The sequence below is a fragment of the Mangifera indica genome, chromosome 16, assembly GCF_011075055.1.
Source record: "Mangifera indica cultivar Alphonso chromosome 16, CATAS_Mindica_2.1, whole genome shotgun sequence".
Taxonomy (NCBI): domain Eukaryota; kingdom Viridiplantae; phylum Streptophyta; class Magnoliopsida; order Sapindales; family Anacardiaceae; genus Mangifera; species Mangifera indica.
The window spans coordinates 13,494,120-13,513,061 of NC_058152.1; the positions used below are offsets into that span (position 1 = coordinate 13,494,120).

The 18,942-nt window shown below is 30.5% G+C and overlaps 1 pseudogene; it reads right to left on the reverse strand.

Annotated features, from left to right (window-relative positions):
- Positions 1–8,236: 8,236 nt before the first annotated feature.
- LOC123198673 lies at positions 8,237–14,355 on the reverse strand (annotated as a pseudogene).
- Between the last annotated feature and the right edge of the window lie 4,587 nt (positions 14,356–18,942).

Below are 18,942 nucleotides of genomic sequence, written 5' to 3' on the forward strand. Positions count from 1 at the left end.
CACAAATCTGGACCTGAAGTTCTGAATCTTATTTGTAACTTGAAGTTTACAAAATTATGAATCCGCACCTATAGTCCTGAATATCATGAATCTGGATCTGAAATCCTGAATATCATTCGTAACCCGAAGTTTACGAAATCATAAATTTAGACCTGAAGTCATAAATATCATTTGTGACCTGAAGCTTATCAAAACCAAGAATTTGGACCAGAAGTCCTGATATTATTTAAATATTTATTTTTATTATATTAATTGTATTCAGTTTATTTTAATATTTATTTATTTGCATAGTTAGTTATTTGAATATTTATTTATCTGAATCTTTATTTTTATTATGATAATTATATCCGATTTACAACTTGAAGCTTGTAAAATCGTGAGAATATATATATATGGGTCTGAAGTCCCAAGTTTTACGATTTGCAACTTGAAGTTTGTAAAATCATGAGAAATCATATATATGGGCCGGAAGTCCCAAGTTTTATCAAAGTCTTTATTTTGGAATAATGATATCACTTTTGCAACCTGAAGTTTGCATAAAGTGTGAAAAATATGGACTTAAAGTCCAAAATATAATCAGAATACGTATTATAATATTCTGAATACTAATTACAAAATCAGAAGTTTTGTAAATATGAGATAACATATGAACCTGAAGTTTCTAAAAATTAGTTCCAATATTTCTCCTACAAAATTAGCTATTTTGTAAATATGAGATAATATTTGAACCTGAAGTTTCAAAGATTAGCTCATATATATTGTCTACAAAACCAGAAGTTTTGTAAATATTATAATAATTGAACCTGAAGTTCCTAAAATTGGATGGATAATATTAAATGGGCTTTTTGCATGAGTCTCCATCTAGAATTTATGAGCCTTGAAAAATTAACTAAATAAAATATCCCAGAAGGACAAATACAAGACTATTATCTTTCGGCATCATATCTCTGAAGAATTGCAAGCCGAAATATGGATATAATGATAAATCTATTAAATTTGTGGAGAAATTTGAAAGATATATTTGAACATCAAAATTAATAATACTCTCAATGGCTCTATAATTTAGTATGACTTTGCAATGTTCAGAATCTTTTCCTGAATATGGAAGATAAAAAATTTTTCACATTTTATTTTATGCTCCTGTAGTAGCAATATCGAAAAAAGAAATTTTGAATTAATATTTTCTCGTTATACATCGTTCCCTGAAGTTAACGTAACTATCAGAAGTAGTTATCATAAGTATGAGTAACTCACCCCATAAGTATTATATTGTTCCCTGAAGTGAATACAACTACTAGAAGTAGTTATCACGGATGTGAGAAATAATAGAAAATCTCAGTGACACCACCAGAAGTGAACTAAGACTGAGACGAAGTAAATTATAATGTAGAGTAAACCATAAAATAATAAGTGTAGTTATAAATGTCATTGGTGGTGTACCTATAGTACACACAAACATTGAGTGGATCTATATTAAGCACCTATAAGAATTAATTTTTTGATAAGTTAGATCATGTTGATCTAATGATTTTTGATATTTCAAAGCTTCTTTCAAAGAATAACAATATGAGTCACTTGAATAGTGACAAGGATGTCCAAGATTTTTATAAGTCTATCATATATATTTTGGAGTCATAAATATTATTTTGTCTTTTAGTATCATGTTCTCTTCCTTTCAATATTTTGTGTACGTTATAACTAATGTAATTTTTAAATAAAAGGAAATAAACTCCAAAATTGAAGCGTTGACTTCGAAAGCTAATGTGAGAGACATGTGTTTGGTAGATAGTGCAACAACGCACATAATTTTCAAGGAAAAGAAATTTTTCTTAACTTTAGCATTAATTGAAGCTAAAATAAATACCATATCATGATCAATTAATCTAATAGAAGGCTCCGAAAGAGCCACAATTATGTTAAACAATGGGATCAAATTAGGCATCAATGATGCATTATATTCAAGTAGATACAGAAGAAATCTACTAAGTTTTAAAGATATAAGAAAAAATGGTTATCATCTTGAAACCATGAGTGAAAATGGTGCAGAATTTATCTGTATAACTAGTAATGCCTTCGGAAGAAGGCTTATACTAGAAAAGTTGTCTGCTTTATAATCTGGATTGTATTATACAATCATAATGACAATTAAAACCTACGCAGTATCGAACCAGAAGTTCGTTGATCCAAAAGTATTTATGCTTTGACATGATCGTTTAGGCCACCTAGGATCTATAATGATGCATAGGATTATTGAAAATTCACATGAACATACATTACAGAATCATAAAATTTTATTGTCTAGTGAACAATTCTGCAATGTCTATTCTCAAGGCAAATTAGTAACAATTCTGCTTGCGACCTTCTTATTATCATCAATATTCTCCCCTACAATTGGTTTTTGGTCACCAACCTGATATATCTCATTTCAGAATATTTGGTTGTGTTGTATATGTCCCTATTGCGTCTTCTCAATGCACAAAAATGGGACCCCAACGTCGCTTGAGAATATATGTTGGATATAATTCACCATCTATTATCAGGTATCTGGAACCATTAACAGATGATCTTTTTACTGCACGATTTACAAATTGTCACTTTGATGAGACAACTTTTCCATCTTTAGGGAAAAAGAAAATACCTCCTAAAGTTAGACATGAACTTACTTGGTATGTACCTACCATGTCTCATTTAGATCCTTGCACATCCTAAAGTGAAACTGAAGTGCAGAGGATAGTGCGTTTACAAATTATTGTCAACCAAATGTCTGATGCATTTGTAGATACGACAAAAGTGATAAGATCATATGTTCCAACTGCTAATACACCAGCAAGAATCAATGTGACTGTTGAACAGTCCATTCAAGCCGTAACTGATCAATCTATTATACACCAGAAGCGTGGTAGACCTGTTAGATCGAAGGACACTGTTTCTCGAAAAAGAAAGGCAAATAAATAAACAAATATCAATCATGATAATCCTAAGATAAATGAAAAATCTACACTCTCTAATACTCCTCCAAAAGAGGTTATGGTCCCTGAAGAAACTCAAGCCCTTGAAGTGGCATAAGCCCCTGAAGTGGTATAAAATCTTGAAGAATAGGAAAATGAGAATATTAAAATATCTTTAAATTATGTTCATACACGAGAGATGTGAAATCGTGAAACAATTATAATTGATGATATATTCTCATTTGCAGTAGCTACTGAAATTTTGACTGATGATGACTTTGAACCACGTACTGTGGTTGAATGTAAACAAAGACATGATTAGCCTAAATGGGAAGAAGCAATTCAAACAGAATTCACTTCTCTAGCAAAACGTCAAGTGTTTGGGTTTGTAGTTCCAACACCTCAAGACGTATAACCCGTTGGATATAAATGGGTATTTGTGAGAAAAAGAAATGAGAAAAATGAAATTGCTAGATATAAAGCCAAGCTTGTAGCCCAAGGCTTTTCCTAAAGGCCCGGTATAGACTTTGATGAAACATATACAATTGTGATGGATATAATCACATTCAGATATTTAATCAGTTTAACAGTCTCTGAAGGACTAGATATGCGTCTAATAGATGTAGTTACTGGTTATTTGTATAAAAATTTGGACACTAAAATTTACATGAAACTCCCTGAAGGATATAAATTGCCTGAAGCAAAAAGGGTCAATTCGAAAGACATATATTCAATTAAATTACAATGATCATTGTACGGATTAAAAAAATCCGAACGTATGTGGTACAATCGCTTTAGTGAATATTTGAAAAAATAAGGCTATGTGAATGACTTTATATGCCCATGTGTCTTTATTAAAAGGTTAGAATCGAAATTTGTTATTGTAGCAGTTTATATTGATGACATGAATTTAATTGGGACTTTTGAAGAGCTCTCAAAAACTGCTGAATATCTGAAAAAGAATTTGAAATGAAGGATTTGGGGAAAACAAAATATTGTCTCGGCCTACAGATCGAGCACAATTCAAATGGAATACTAATCCATCAATCAACGTATATTGAAAAATTATTAAAACGCTTTAATATGGATAAGACTTATCCTTTGAGCACCTCAATGGTTGTTCGGTCTTTTGATTCAAAAAATGACTCATTTCGTTCTAAAGAAGAAGATGAAAAGATACTTGGTCCTGAAGTACCATATCTTAATATCATTGGAGCCTCATTATATTTGACCTAATGCACGAGGTCGGATATATCTTTTGCAGTTAATTTATTGGCCCGATTTAGCTCTATACCAACCCATCGCCATTGGAACGGAATCAAACATATACTTCGTTACCTATGTGGAACTAGAGATTTGAAATTATTCTATTCTATCAAATCCCCTAAAAATTCTAGTTTAGTTGGATATACAAATGTTGGTTATCTTTCTTACCCCCATAAGGCTCGTTCATAGACGGGATATGTTTTCACTTATAATGACACAGCTATATCATGACGCTCTACCAAACAGACCTTGGTTGTAACTTCTTCGAATCATTTAGAAATTTTAGCTCTCCATGAAGCTAATCGAGAAGTATATGGTTACGGTCTGTTATCTATCATATCCGAAATGCATGTAGTCTTCTTTCAGGAAAAATTTTGAAGTTTATCAAATATTAGACAAAATGTGTACTGTACTTTTTTTTCCTTCACTAGGTTTTGTCCTATTGGATTTTCCTAGTAAGATTTTTAATGAGACAGTTTAAGCACGTTCAACGCCAATTTACAGAACATTTAATAATTATGTTTCTTTGCTTTGGTTTTTATCCCACTGAGTTTTTCCTTAACAAGGTTAATATAATTATCTGTAAGTGGTGGAAATCCAAGAAGAAGTGTTATACATGATGGATTTTTCCACCACATGCATTTGACTTTGGCCAAAAGATAATGGGAAGACATTAAATGCCTTGGAAAATTGGCTTGGAAAATTGTGATTTTTGTTGACTGGAGGGGCGGCAAAATTTCCTATAAATACCCCCTCTCCTCTCTTTATGTAATATATACATTTTCCTCTCTTCATCCGGATTCTATATAAAATTACTATCTCAATTCTTTCTCACTTCCTTCCTTCAATTCTTTCTTTATCTTTCATATTGATTAAATTTATTTTATAACACAATGCAAATATTAGTTATCCGTGAACACAAATAAAAAGTCTCAAATGTTCTTATTCTAATTTTGGATTTCATACTTACTCGTAACTCTTATTATCCTTATTAATTTATTTTCTTAAACCTTACTTTATATACATATTGTAAAGTTTTCCATAAAAATGATTTTAATTTATTGGATCTAGGGTTTATCCTATTCGGTGTAGTTAGTTTAGTTTTGAAAGTGGTGATCCGGTTTGGATGGAGTTTCTCATTACAAAAAAAAAAAAAAAATCTTTTTTTGACACTTGGACCTACGTTTTTCACCCAATAAGCAAGATAGAAGTTTGATGGTTAAAACTATGTGTATCTACTTTGATTATATAAATAAATACATATTTGATATGTGTTATTATGTGATTAAATAATTTTGAATTACAGATAAAATAATATATAATCACATAATGATATACATAAACGTGTATTCATTTGTATAGTCAAAGAGGGTATGCATAGTACTGCTCATGGCTAAGTTATCTTCGGGCTTCATCTTCCATCAAATGTGTTTTTTTGCATCTTTAAATTTGATTTGGTGTTATTTTATTTTTAATTCAAAATCATTCAATCACATGATGATATAATATTTGTATTTTTAATTATATACTTAAAAGTATGTACACATAATTTTATTAATATAATATGAATTAAGTTGTAACTAAAGATTATACTTGCTTTCATAAAATAAATTGACTTTTGAGTTTAAATGAATATTTGAATTTGAGTTGGACCGGATTGAATTTTAAAATAAATTATTTTTAACTGAAATCGAGTCTTAGTTCAAGTCTTAGATCACCTAGGACCTTGTTCAAGATTTAAACTAGGGTTGAGCTCACCTAAGTTGAGTATTAATTAGTTCGAGCTCAGTTTGATTGTATTTATGTAAAGCTAGAACATGAGATAAAAACAATTTATTTAAGTTCAATTCGAGAAATTATATATAAATCTTATAATTTGTATATTTATCAATTATCATTATATTCAAAACTATAAGTAAGATTTTATAAATGTAAATGTAAAATTTTAAACTTTTAAAGATTTATTAATGTTATAACAACAAACAGAAGCTCAACAATATTTAAGTTAAACTAACTCGGTTTACTTGTTTCAAGCCCTAATCTCCACCACATATGAAATCTAATATATTTAAACAATTTTCAAGAGAAAATGTAATGCTAACCTATTTTTAAAATATTAAAGATATTTTTTTAGCTCGACTCAATTAATTCGCAGTCCAAATCTACACCACAAATGGAACATACTTGTAAAAACATATATAATTATACAAAAACACAATTATATGTCCTCTATAAATATTTTAAAATTTTAATATAAAGATACAATATATAATTATAACAGTAAAAACTTTAAAAAACGTATATAATTTGATTAATCAAATCAAATTTTTACTACTTAATAATAAAATAAAAATAAATAATTATAATAAAAGTAATTATAATTATATGCAATTTATAAAAATTTCAATTGTTGTTGATATTGTCTTTTTACATTTCTATAATTTATCCTTAACAAATTCTATTAAAGTAATATTTCTTTAAAATATTCAAATTATTTTCATGTGAACCTTAAAACTACCTAATTTAATTTTGTGTCATATTGAGTTGACTCAAAAAAATTTGGTGTCGAAAAGCTCAACTTTAACACGATATTTTTTGTGTCATGTCATGTTAGGTTAATGGGTCGTATTGAAAATTGTCAATTCTAAAACACCAGTTTTAATTAACAAATATTTGTTCAAAACTATCGAAAATGTAGCTCACGAACTTGGTTAACAACCAATGGAGATTTTTATGTACACAACAAGATTTCAATAATTTTTTATTACCTGTAATAACATGACAGATAATATAAAAAATAATCTTATTATCACCTTCACTTTTAAAAAATTATTAAGATAAGCTTAATTTTTGTTATTATTTTATCATTACTTATTAAATTTTTTAAGACAAAAATATCTTAAATTTTTAATTAAAATAAGTAATATAAAAAATATTTTTATATCTATTAATTTTTTATATAATAAATAAAATAATATATTAATATTCTTTTATTACTTTCAACCAACCACAATAATTATTTATATATACTAATTTTGTCAAACATAATAATAAATTTAAACCTAGATAATCTATCTTCGCTATACCTTTCATTTTAGTAATAAAATATTACTGAAAGCCAAAGGCAACTTAAATGTATCAATCATTGTACACAATCTTGTATATACAGAGTACACTCTTGTAGTTTCATGCAATTTTATATATAAGGCCAAAGGACTTATTCTCACCAAGTTATAGTGAAATTCCAAACTCCTGCTTTCAAAAACTTATTCATAAACAAATTTCTATTAAAAATCTTAGATAGAGATATGGATAAAATCGTCATTTATTAAAAAATTAAAGTTTTATCACATTTTCTTCCCCAAGTTTAGAAATCTTATAATTCCCTGCCCCCCCAACCCAAAGTTTCAAAATTGACAAATACCCCATAGAATTTGTTCCTTCTCTCTCTAGCGTCGATTCGCCGTCTTTGGCCATCGGTCGTTTTCCCTCCTACCTTATCTCTCCCTCCGATCACTCTCTCTTCCCTCTCTAACCGTTTTTGGTTGAGACAAAGACGAGATGAAGACAAAGACGAGATGAAGATGAATGGTCTTTGTCTCAACAGAAGACTACCGGAAAGGAAAGGGAAAGTGATCGAAAGGAGAGCTAAGGCAGGAAGGAAGATGACTGACTGTGAATCAGTGTCGGAGAGAAGAGAAATAAACCCGAGGAAGGTATTTGTCAATTTTTAAACTTTGGATTGGGGAGAATTATAAGTTTCTAAATCTGGGAAAAAATGTGACAAAGCTTTAAATTTTTTAATAAATGACGGTTTATTTCTAACCCTAATTAAGATTTTTAACAGAAATTTACTTATAGGTAGGTGTTTAGATTTATGAAAGTTAAAAGATAAAAGTTTGAGATTTCACTATACCTTGAATGGGAATAAGCCTTTTGGCCTTTATATAATCAGTTAGTAAGATTTATGCATACTATTAGCTAAATCACCATTTATGATAGAAGAGTCTGAGATAAAAACATAAGGTCTAAAATTGTTACATTTATAATTGAAGAGAACATGGTAAATTACAATTAAATTTCATCAAGAAAAATTTTTCCTTGCTAAAATAAAAGTCCTTTTCATCTCAAATATTAACGTAGATCGGATGTTGATCTGGTCAAAGAGTTAGTCAAGACCTGCGTATTGATTTGACTGGTTCATCGACATAAGCATAATATTGGATAATGTTGAACAAAAATGCGGTCATGGCGAGAGCTTCAAGCTTTCAACTAAATCCAGTGTAACCATACCTTCGTTGTCAGTGATTAACCCTTGCGCTGTCTTCAATCAATTGCTATTCATTGGCTTGGCGAGCTTAGTTTCTGCTGCTTCCTTGTATGCAGCTTCATGCACACCCAGGGCAGCACGACCAGATGGATCAGGATTTTTAGACCATGCAGCATCCCATTCCACTGCTTTTGCGGTACTGCAAGCCACACTTGGACCTCCAGGAACAGTTGATCTTGCAGCATTCTACATAAAAGTGTAAAATCAACACCATATTAAAAACAAATTCAAGGACAGTCAGTTGAATTCCAGACAACATTTAAGCTTTCGTAACAGTCTAAATGCTTCTAAAAATCAAACTAAATACACATAAAATAATGTTACAACATCTTTCAATCATATACTAATACATCATTATTAATTATATATAGTTTTATTGTCGACAGAATACCCTACCTTTGGATAGAATTTCTCAAAAATAGTTCTATAGTAGTATGCCTCTTTGGTGGTAGGAGTGTTTTCAGGGTATACAAAGTTTGCATTCATCAGCATTGCGTCAGTAACCTGAAAGTTGCAAGCATAACTTAGTAGTTGTACAAATGCAGCAACGCACTGAAAATGATAGAACAGAGTTGAAGAGAACAAATCAAATGTACTAATAAGTTAAGGCCATCACGCACATGCTGGTTCGCATGATCCCTCAGGCCATCAATCCAGCTGTACCCGACTCCGTCACTGAATTGTTCCTTTTGCCTGTATAATATGTGCTTTACCAAGACAAAAAGAAAACAACTTTAGAAAGTCCTAGCAAGAATATTTGTAAAAGGGTAATCCAAAATGATAGTGATCTAAATGTTATTAGCTCATGGCTGAACGAAGCAACAGCAGGAGGCATTAAACCTTTGGCAGGTATGGCTCCTCTTCATCATCAAATGCATTGCGTAAGACCCACTTCTCTATCCTTCCAAGATCAGGCCTGATCTGTGATCAGCACAAAAAATTGATGCAATTAATGGTAAATAAACAGTGATCAAGTTCTTTTGTTTTCATATTAACAAAGACAAAGATCTCTCATAAAATAAACAATGCAGAGGGTGTCTAGAGTGTAAGGATAGTATGACACAAGGACCAGATACACACAATGTATTTTCAGATATCATGGCTTATAGAAGGTAAAACTAGAGAATACAGTGTGAGAGGAGAATCATTCATGCAGTAAGTGAGAAAACAGATCCATCTGATTAACTGTTGTTTTTAAACAAAATGAGCTTATTCCTTGCTCATTGTTACTCATCGTAGGCCAATAATTACAAGTGATAGTAAATCAGCCTGTATCATAGAGCAAACTATGGTTCATATAGCTCAAAATGGAAGAATAAACATGTAGGCCATGAAGTCCCATACCATTTTCCATTCTGGATCTATACTCATTGCAAGATTGATGAATTCTTTGTCTAAGAAGGGAACACGCGCTTCAACACCCCATGCACAGGTTGCTTTATTTGCTCTCAAGCAATCATAAAGATGAAGAGCTTTAATCTGTTAAAATATCAAATCTACATCAGAACACTGAGAAAGAAATTCAGGCAAAGTAGTATGTCAGAAATACCTTTCAACATGTTTCTTGGTGAAATTCCTCTTTGTTGGGTGCCTTGTGGAAATACAGATAACCTCCAAAGATTTCATCTGAACCTTCCCCAGATAAAACCATTTTCACTCCTAAAGATTTAATTTTTCGAGACATAAGAAACATTGGAGTGCTAGCTCTAATAGTGGTCACATCATATGTTTCAATATGGTAAATGACTTCCTCAAGAGCATCTATTCCTTCCTGATATTGCAACAAAAAGTAAGACATAATTTTCAAGTACCAAGGATGCACACAATAGGTCCTACTCCTAGTTTTTGCTGGAAAAACATGAGATTACCTGAACGGTAAAGTGGAACTCGTGGTGACGAGTTTTAAGATAATCTGCTACCTCTCTGGCAGCTTTTAGATCTGGAGAACCCTGAAGAATGAAAATGTGAAGGGAAGTACATTAATTGAAAGAAAATTTGCAGAAAAAGATTATCTCAGGATGAGATAATTACACACAAGAAAACAAGGAATATCTAAAATATCAATGTTGTCAATACACACTGAAATTGTAGAAGTTTAGTATCTCCCAATTAAGCATCAAGTAACTAGCAAACATTTTTTGTAGTTATTGGTGTGCCAATAGCTGCCACATACAGCTTAATCAAAATTTCAATGATCTTATCAGATACAAAGTTGAAGAAAGTTACACCTAAATTGAAGAAAAAGTAAAGTGACATTTCTTCTTATTTAGAAAAACATAATCAAGGATTCAATTTGATTTTCAGAACTCTAGTAGTAAGATACTCCTAAGTCTGTAATTAAAGTGTATAAAAGAAAGGGAAAATGCATGAAATTTCAGTTTGACACTGAATATCCATTTGGAAGCAATCACATATTTGCACTTTCTATATCTAGTCAAGGTAACACTACTTAGAAAGGGAATGTAAAAGCACAAAGAATAAACATAAATTGGAGTTCCCTTCAAAAAATAGGATTTAAGATAGACTACTACACTAAGAGGAAAGGCATGTGATGTGATTATATACTTGCACATTTAGAAGGAAATTACAACAAAACAACGAAATAATTTATACCATACATATACATAGAAGATGACTATATCATGTGAAAGTGAGAATCAACACCTTCAAACCAATGCAAAAAGTGTGCAACTGAGACCCCCACTGACAAGCACCTTCTGATTCAGCTAAATAGCGGGAAGCCACAGCAGCAACAAGTGATGAGTCCAGTCCTCCAGATAGAAGCACACCAAATGGTACATCTGTCATAAGTCTCTTTGACACAGCCTACAACAGATCAAGAGACAAACAAGTTAAGAATTATTATATAATAGTGTTCTACTTCATGTATTTCTATCCAAAAATCTCCCACCAAACTGGTTAAATATAATCTTCTCTATCTCTCTTATTACACGTCTAACTCCATCCATTCATGGATAGCTAGAAAACAAGAGCCAAGAGAAAATAAGGACAGTCCGGTGCATGCCTTCTCAAAGGCCATACGTAAAGCCAAGGGATCATATGGAGTTGAAGGTATCTGCTCTGAAAACCAAGGTGGGTTGTACCACCTTCTAAGCGCTCCTGCAAATGTTTCAAACAAAAACAACAGATTTAGAATGCTACATCATACAATTCACAATAATAGAAATGTTATAAACTTAAAAATTATACATTAAGGAACATAAAAGAGTATTTAAGAATAGATGGAAAAGAAATTCTTCCCCCCTCTACTTTTTGTTAAAATTAGTCCCTCATATTATAAAATTTAATTTGGTCAAGTAGCAGGTTAACACCCAACTAGTTACTGTGAGTTCTTTTGTCTAGCACAAACCCATAAAATACTTCAACGACCTTGAGATTACTACGCCAAAATGCTAACCACCCAAAACTGAAGTGTCCTCAGGTCCACCTGATGATTATATAACTTAACTCACAGGTTAATCTAATTATTATCATCACAAAATCCAATCATTTACATGCAATCTTTGAAGTCATGCATGAATAGATAACATTAACTGAAAAGAATATTCAAATGTAATTACTAGTAATTGCTGTGATTTTTACATTACTATATTAATTTCATCTTAACGTTCGCCTCCAATGTAATTTTGGGTCAAACCACTAAATAAAACAGTATTTCTATTGAAAACAACAGAAATTAATTCCAACGAGTCATAAACATTCATTATCTAAAGACTAGAAATTTTTCAAGATTATGAAAAAGAAAATGATAACTAATACTGAAGTATCCCAGCTTAAGATATACAAACCTTCTTTGCCTGAATAAATATGCCCTGGGAGGAAAGACATGAATTGCTCGCAATCATCACTCAAAGCTTTCATTTCTGAAGCGAACCATATTGATCCTGCAGGATAGTCAGCAATTAATAAAGGTGAAACTGTGAATTTTTTAGAAGGGGAAGAAATTATTAAACACAAAACTGATATCAAAACTTGTAGTCGGATACAAAACAAAAGCTGAAGCGTCATTTTAGCCAAATTACATAACATCAAAAGAAAAGTTCAAATACCATCAAGACCCCAGCCCATATAAAGTGGGATAACGCCAATAGCATCCCGAGCAGCAATAAAGCTGTTGTCACGTGTGTCAAGAAGGGCAAATGCGAACATGCCATCCAACATGTGCACAAAATTTTCTCCATATTCTTCATACTAGTAAAATAAGTAGAAAAATTACAAGATAATAAACAAAAATAAATAAAAGCAGCAACAAAGTCCAATACTTCTTAAAAACAAAAATTCCAATTTCCTCACTACCACTATAGATATAAAAATTATGAAAACCTATGGATCTCAATTAGTTTGTAGGTCTATCAAATGCAAGCTGCATTTATTGAAGCTGCGAATAGAACAAGACAACAAAAAATTGCCATGGGCAACATAATTACTCATATACTTACAAGATGAGCAATCACTTCACAGTCACTTCCAGTTCGGAATGTGTGATTCTTCAGCTGTGCTTTCAACTGTTTATGGTTGTATATCTCACCGTTCACCTAAATCACAAAGTTCCATCAGTCTATCATAGGAATAATTACAAATAAAAATACCAATCAAAGGAAGACATACATTATTCTCTCAAAATCTAACATGATCCCAGCCAAACAAACAATTACAATAACAAATGCATTTTCATTATCATTGTAAATAACATTTGTTGAATAGTTAGTATAGAGACGTTACAGTGACAACAACAGTCTTGTCTTCATTGTAAAGCGGCTGATCCCCTGAAGTAGGGTCTACAATAGCCAATCGTTGGTGAGCAAGATAACAATCCCCATGACAATGCAAGCCACTCCAATCAGGACCTCTATGACGCAACCTGCACTTCCAAACCAATAGAATCAAAACCACTTCACACTATTTGGATCAAAATCAATTCCATATAACCAATAATTTCAACATGAATTATAAAAAAAAAAAAAAATGGACTCATACATGAAGACTATTCCAAAAAAATACTTAAATTGCTATTTCAACAATCCCCATGAAGACTAGTTTATCGTATATCCAAAAACTAATTTTTTGTACTGTATATTACATAAGTAGGACACATAAATTTTAAAATAATTATAAAATAATACAAATCTCTAATTGTCATCTCATCGTTTTGGAAAACATCATAATCACATACAAAGTTTTAAAAACATCATCGTTCCACTTAGAAAGGTTCATCCATTGTATCAGCAAAACTATACATAAGGACAAACACTTTTAGTATTCTACAATACAATCACCCTATTATACAAATTTTTGATATATTATAAGATACAGATCATTTTCCACCCTTCTCTTAGCTTATACTACTGATAAACATGCTATTTATATCCAAAACTTGACATGCAAAAGAACGTATATATCGTCTTCCTTTCTTCTAATTACTAACATCTAAAAAGCAATATAAATCCAAACACAAAATTAGCACAAAGCATTACTATTTTCTTTTTAAATGAACCGACAAACACGCATCAAACATGCAATGCCTTCAGAAAATCACACAATAATTATTTTAAACAATTTGGAGAAAAACGAACTGGAAGAGAAAAATGGAAAGGAGAAAACCTTCGAGATAATTCGATGATACGAGAGCGTTTAGCTTGAGAGTTGTCAATGCAACCGAAGACGGCGAGAATTCCGCACATGGCGAGCAGGCGGGTGGGCGGCGGCTCGCCTTTTCTTCTTTCTCTGGTGGCAAAGTGAAGTGAGAAATGAAGGAGAGCGGCTGACTGAGCCACCGGCTGCTGAATAGGATGAATTTATACTGACAACTTTAACAAGTGATTCTCAGACAGACGTCACCTTTTTCTATTAAAAAAATTCCACCCTTTCTTTCGGTCAATTTCATAATTCTCCCTTTAGTTTAGCAAACTTACGGTTAAATCCTTTAGGAGGCTTTTGGTTTGACATTACCTTAATTTCCTTATTTGATTTATAAGGGGATAGAAATATATGATAACCTGATTATTATGTCCCTATAAGATATTAAAATATTAGAAAAATCATTTTAATAATATTATTATTATTTTATCTCTATTTATTAAATTTTTTAAACAAACATATCCTCAATTTTTAGTTAATATAATAAATAATATCGAAAATTATATACATATATATATATATATATATATATATATATATATATATATATATATATATATATATACACGGACAATAAGATTATAACTAAAACAAATAATTTAATTAATTTATATCATAACTTGATAACATGAAAAAACTCTTCATATATTAATAACATGGAAAATAGTTTAGAAAATACACAAATAAAATATATTAACATAAAATATGTTAATTTAACTAAATACAATACTAATTTATATCTAATAATTTTTTAAAGGCATTTAAGTAAAATAATATTATAATATTCTTTTATAACTTTCAATTATACACAATAATTATTTATTAAAAACCTATTAATTTCCTTCTTTCATCCCACCAGTTTTTCCCAACTTCTTGGTTTCAAGTCATTGTCAATAACATTTTTTTCCTATATTTCATTTCTTTTTACCTGTTTATCTTCTTCATCGATTCGACTATTTTAGGTTGTCTTCGACAACAAGTTTCATTTGATCATGTTGTTGATTATTTAATTAGTTGAAGTTGTTGTTGATGATAACTTATACCACAATGGAAGAGAGGGTGGTTGGTTGACAACGCTGGCATGGTGGTAATGTTAAAAACGTTTGCGGGGGGCTAAGGTTCCAAAAAATTCCAAGGAGTACTTTTAAGTTTTAAAATTTTTTTAAAAGTTAAATTGTCATGTCATGAATGTTTGACTTTGATTTGTTAAAGAGTTTTTTTTTTTTAATTAATTGATAATAAAATTATTATTTTACTCTTACATAATTAATTTTGTTAAAACAAATATTAAGACCCAAACCAATCCTTTGATCAAGTTAATACTCTATTTAAGTTTAAAAACATTATTTTGAACTTTGTCTTACATACAATTATTCTCCTTTCAATTATAAGATATAGAATAAAATTATGTGTATTGGGTACCAATAATAATATATTATTATGTGATTAAATAATTTTAAATCATGAATAAAATAATATTTAGTTATGTAATGATATATATCATTCATACCCAATTTGATTAGTAATTGTTTTAAGATAAATATGGGAAATATTGATCTTCTTTCCTACCCTACCCCATTAGGGCATCAATACAGGCAAGTTAGTGGTCAGAGCAAAGAAGGAAGGCAAGCCATTGATAGATTTGAGTAGTGGAAGAAAGACCAAAAGTTGGTGAGAGACTAGAGAATGAGATGTTAGGGTTTGAGATATTTATAGATAGTTTTTGGATTTTGGTAAACATTTAAAATTACAAAAACTATTTTAGTAATTTTATATAGGGAATATTTTCGTAGAGTAGAAAGATAATTATCTTTATTTCTTTCTCATTTGTGATGAGTTTTTTTTTTTTTTTTTGTCTTTATATTTATTAACTGTAATACCCTCAGGTATGTTCTAGGGGTAATTATATTTTTCGACCATATTTTGAGATATTTTCTATTTTAAATATATATATATATATATTCACATGTATGGATGTGTTTATATATATATATGTATAAATGACTATATAGTTATATACATAAATACAAAAAGAGAAAGTGATAAAGATGTATATAAAGAGAGAAAAAACAAAAAAAATAAAGGAAACTTCAAGCTTTTTCTATCATCTTCTCCCGTCCACTCTAGCAACCAGCCTCCTTCATGTTGTTTTCTTTTGTTTTATGAAGTAAAAGGAAGGAATTGTAAGGATTTTGGAAGATAAAATAAGAAGAGAAAAAAAAAAGAAGCATTTTAGAAGCTTTGGTAACCAAAAGATTTCCTTCATTTCCCTTTACCTATGATTATATATATTTGATACATGTTATATGAATATGTTAGTGTGTTTTGTATTGATTTAAGGTGATTTTGGTGATAAATGAAGTAAGATAAGGAAGAGGAAGCTAACTTGCAAAGATTGACTTGAAACAAGGTAAGGGGTATTATCCTTGATATGTTTTATGTTTTTGGTTTCTTGGATCTATGTTATAAATGATGATTTTGAAGTTGAGAAATGTCATTTTCTCATTTGGAATATTTATGTGTGTGATTTTGTTCATGGCAAAAAGTTGGATAATATTTACAATTTTATCACTGATTTCATCCTACGTTTTGACTATTTTAAATGATGAATCATGAGTGCTATTATAGCTTGTTGGAAAGCTCTTTGAATATTTTTTCCAATTATATATATCTTATATGAATTAGAGATCATTTAGACTATTAAATATTGTATGAACCAAAAAGACTGTTTTACCAAACAAACATAGAAGACAGTTTTTTGTCATTAATTTCATCTCACGTTTTAACTATCTTATCTAATGAATTATGAGTGCTATTATAGCTTGTTGGAAAGCTCTTTGAATCATCTTTTCAACGATATATAGCTTGTATGAATTAGAAACCGTTTGGACTGTTAAATTGTAATAAAAAAAAAAGGTTGTCCTGTCAAATAAACAGTATTTCACAGTTTTTGGAAAAAAAGAAAAGGAGGAGAAAAAGGAAAGGAAGAAAGAAAGAAAAGAAAGGAAAGGAAAGGAAAGAAAGGATAGAAAAAGAAAAGAAGAAGAAAAGAAAGAAAAGCAAGAAAATGAATTTGAGACTCAAGATTCAGGGGTCGTCCCAAGAGTATGGTCTGGTGAGTTTTAAATAGCTTTAGGTGAAAGTAAGATTAGTAAGATATAATATACGTATGCATGCTATGAACTATGAGGGCGCACTTTACACTACATCGCTCTCAGTAGGACATGTCTATAGTAGGACATATACCCCTCGTAGGGTCTGTCCACAGTAGAGCATGCTCGTAGTAGAGTTCAATTCAAATTCAAAATGGTGTAATAAGTGAAAGGAAGAGAGCTCGAGCTTAGAAAAATGTCAAATCCCTATAGTCAGCTTCCAAAAAATATCAAATCGACACCAGATGGGACAAAGTATGATCCAAATAGTAAAGAATAAACTAGATTATCCCCTCGATTTCTTATGGAGGTTATGAATGAGGTTGAGTCTCGAGAGTAAGTTAAAACAAGAAAGGAGATAATTTACTTAATTTTTTCCCCTTACTGAATGTTCTTATCTCTCACTTCCTTTTCTTTCATGATTACAAGTACAAGTGATAGAGGTAGCTGTGAGGCAAGGTCAAGTCAGCGAAGATAGATCTGACTGGAGCAGGTTATCTCTGGTTTATATTACATGCATACAGTCGCATATTCTTATTTACTTTTGACCTTTTTGAGATGATTGTACAGTTATATATGAGTACTCTATGTTTTCAGATGCTTTCAGATGAGTTTTCATATGAGTATATACATCTTTTATTCGCTTCTAGATTTTCAGTTTTCTTAAAATAATTTCTAAACACTTTTAGTGATGCGTTCATTTTAAAGTATTTAAAAAAAAAATAGACGCTTCAGATATTAATTCGTAACATTTCTCTTTCGACGGGTAGTACTTCTAGGGGGGGATGTTACATTAACCGTATTCAACATCAGTTACTCAAACTGTGTTAACATTATTTTGAACTAAATTAAATTTTTTATTAGAAGAAAATACCATAAATGAGAACTAAATCAATTACTAGTTAACAAATAAATAAAACGGTACTCAAACAAAAATATTAATTTTGTTATTTTTTCAATTGGTAATCAAATCAATTTTATCAAATGATCTATTTTTTCAATTTGACCTTAAGTATTAGTTTGTAGGCCAAAAGAATTATTTCCATGCAAGCTTATTTGCATTCACAAGGTTTCAAAAATTTAAATACTCACCCGTTATTCAATTTTTGTTAAAATTTTTTATTAGTTATAAGGGTAAAACCATTATTTTGTTAGTAATATTAAAATAAATAAAATTATATATCATCTTCCCACCTTAATTTTTAAAACTTACAATTTTCTTCTATTATAAGTTTTAAAAAATTGCATTTCCCCTATAGGGTTTATTTTTCAAATCCAATATTTTCTAACCACCAGAACTGCTTCTAGCGACCGTCAACCCACTAGACTCTCCCTTCCAATGTGCTCTCTCTTCCATCGGAATGCCCCCAATGTGGCTTTGTCATATATGAAGATGAAGAGTTTATTCGTCTTCGTGCACGATGGCTCTTCGTCTTTGATCCGTCATCATGAGCCAATGACAAATGAAGAGTCAACAAGAAGACAACTAGAATGCTAGCCCATTTTCATGAAGCATTGACAAAGATGGGTGAATAGTCCATCTAAATGAAGCACCAACGGATGATCCGATTGGTTTTTGATTTTCAAC